Source organism: Varanus komodoensis, unplaced genomic scaffold, assembly GCF_004798865.1.
Source record: "Varanus komodoensis strain SLA01 unplaced genomic scaffold, ASM479886v1 scaffold38, whole genome shotgun sequence".
Taxonomy (NCBI): Eukaryota; Metazoa; Chordata; class Lepidosauria; order Squamata; family Varanidae; genus Varanus; species Varanus komodoensis.
Window position 1 is genome coordinate 8688990 of NW_025335909.1, and position 3212 is coordinate 8692201.

The window sequence follows — 3212 nt, forward strand, 5'->3', positions numbered from 1 at the left end:
GGTGTAGGCCTCCCCCGCGGCCCCTCGCCCCGCAGCAGGCTCCCGCCGGCCGGTCCGCAGGGAGGCGCGTTGGCCTCCCGAGAGCGGCGCCCGAGGAGCCCCGGACGGGCCCGCGCAGACCTCGCTCGCCCTCCGGGCCCCGGGCGGCAGGAGGAGGCCGCTCTGCCGGGCCCCGGGATGGGCGAGTGCGCGGCCTTCTCGGGCTGTGGGCCGAGCGCGGTGCTCGGCCCGTGAGCCGCGCTGTTCCTCCACAGAAGGGACGAGGGGCTCTCTCGGGGCGCGAAGGGGTCCCCCCACCGCTCTGCGTGGCACCCGAGGAGCCCCGCAATGGCGTCGAATGCATGGAGCGCCCCCGCCTGAGGGGAGCTCCTCGGTCCTCACGCTCGCAGGACCCAGACGGGGCGCGTACGCGGCTCTGCGCTCAGGCCCCCTCCTGAAAACTCCCTACAATGGCCCCGGGGAGCCCCAGGCACCGAGACTGACATTCACAGCCACCCACTCAAGCCCCTTGGATTTAGAATAGCCCCAAATGCCCCATGGAATCCACCAGAATACCCAGAAACTGGACCTCCCCTCATGGGAGCCCATAGGATCAGGCCTGCAGAATACATACCAGCTCCCTAGAAGAGCCCCTTTGAATTCCCAACCAGCCCCATAGAATGTGCAAGGAATATATACAGGCTTTGGTCCCCAGAATTGTGATGGTTGTTTATTTGGGGTCTCATGATATTTTAAATATCTTTGTTGGCTGCCTTGAGTTCCCTGAGGCAGGGTATAAGCTTTTAGAATTATGTAAAGGAAGCCTCAGAGTTACGTCTCTCTGCCCCGATAAAGCAGAGTAGAAAACCCCACATGGAATAGGCTCAAGGCCCTCCCACTGAAACCCATTTCCCCAACAGTCCAAGGGTCTGGGCCCATATGCAGTGGGCCCCATAAAATAATTTCCCCCTCTGAGAAGAAACCCCAGTTAACTTCAGGCCTACAAAATCCAGAGCACTTCTAATGCCTACGTTATAGCAGTCATAATGCACACAACAGCTGGTGTTTGCCCTTCTCCATCTCACAGAGCAAGACTCACGTCTATAGCCCCACAGAACCTGTCTGATTACATAATGCCTTGGGGCAAGGAGACCCTGAGACCCCCCTGCCCCATTTATAACACCCAGATGCCAGATAAAATGTCTCCTGGAACATAAACATATGCACTGCTGCAAACTCTCAGAGAGCTTCAGCTATTGAGGGGATATAGAAATAAAATTAACAATAATAATCAGTGCACCCACCAATTCTCCCTAGGGTGAGTTGTATTCCCTTTGCCTTGGCTCCACATCAGAGCCCTTTCCATGATGCAAGACAATGCAGAAGATGGAAACAACGCCTGATTACACGGGCCTGCCTTGTGGTTCATTTCATAGAGATGATGTATGCCAAGGATGACACAGATAGCTAATCATAGTAACAAAATACAAATGGAAATATAAGACCGGTGGGGCTTCTTGAAGCACACCTGGTTCTCACTTGTTGATTACAGCTTCAATCTTCATCTGTAGCTCTTACAGGCGCAATCCGCTGGGAGTTCCGCCTGAAATTAATGCAATGTGCAAGAATGAACATCTAATTTATTTCAGTGGGGCTCATGCGGGAAATTTCTCGTGGATTTTCCCCTGGATCTGGGGGACATTTGTTCAAATCAGACTACACCACACGGCCGATTAACTGTCCGTCTGATAAAACTGCACCTGATCTCTCTCTCTCCGAGGTGTACACCTCTCTGATAACAGTATTTGAACCATATCCAAGTGTTTGCACTACAGCTATTCTGCTGCAGCTAGAGAAAAAAAAGCCAAGCAAATGATACCAGTACTGCTTGAAGGCGTCTTCTGTGTGCATTCAAAGAGGCCTTCGTAAAGGAAGGTTCTCCTTACAGTGTACTAATTTGTTTCCAAATCCCTCTAATCTGAACCAAACTGGCATCCAGATGGAAAAGAGATCGCTAGACTTTGAGGAAAGTAAAATAGCTATTTTTATTTATTTCACTTAATTTCATTTTTTATCCAATTTTTCATGTAAAAAGTAGGTCACAGGAAGAGCATCAATGCAAACATGTGTTCAGGGTTGCAACTCCCCCCCCCCCAAGCCACTCAATGCTTCCAGCTTCCCTTTCTCTTCCCCACCTCATTACTTCTGCATGAACCCCTCCATTGCCTCTGTGTCCCACCCTGCCAGCCCTTCTGTTTCTTATCCCCCCCAGCATCTGCCATGGTGTTGGCATGACATCGGTGTTCGGCAGGAGTAATCGCTTTCCTATACTTGTACGGAGAAAAACTTCTGCTGCCTGAGGAGTTCCCGTTAACCAGCCTGATTACCAGGAAAGGTTTGGAATCGACTGAGGGGCCTCAAGACTCCGCTCCTTGGCGGAGAGCACGGCGGAAGCCTGGCCCGCACCCAGAGGACCAGCCCCTGCCAGCCGCGAGCGAGGATCCACACCAAAGCGGGCTCCGAAGCATTGCCCGGCTGAGAAAGTGTGAGGGCCAGCAACGCTGAAAGCAAGAGACAGGCAAGTAATCGAGTAATTACCGTAATAGGCTTTGCTGAGGGTCAGCACAGCCTTCGCCATCCAGGTCCTCGGGTGACCGACTTTCCTTCTTCACAAGGCGGGCAGCTGACGGCATCGATCCATCTGTCGGGTCTGTCCCTGCCTTGTTTTCTTGGGGAGTTCCTTGCGAACTAAAAAGATGGCTGCCGTCACGATGGGTGGCTGGACCTGCGTGCAGTGGCACCGGCAGCCGTCGCTTGTTTGACTGACGGACCCGTTCCTGCCACCGCCTCCCCTGCCCACCCCCTGCAGGTCCTGGAAGCAGAGCACCTGGAGGCGGACCTGCACCACGCCCTGGCCAGAGTCGCACAGGCCCCAGCAGGCAGACCTCTGTCCCGAGAAGCTTACGATGCCGCTGTGGGCAGCAGTCAAGACAGCAGAGGGAGAGGCCAAGGGAGTGATGGGTTAACGAGAGCCAACGAAGTCAGGCACTCCTCAGTCTGCCTGCCGTGGGCAATGAACGTTCAAGCTGAGCAGCAGGAGTGTCCGTGGAATGGCAGGGTTTGCAGAAAGAGCTGACTAGACGGAGCGGGTGGAGGATGGGGCTAGGTGGCTGGTTTGAGAGAGCTCCAAGGGTGGGGGGGCCGAGGAAGAACCGAACGGGGGACCTGAGTTG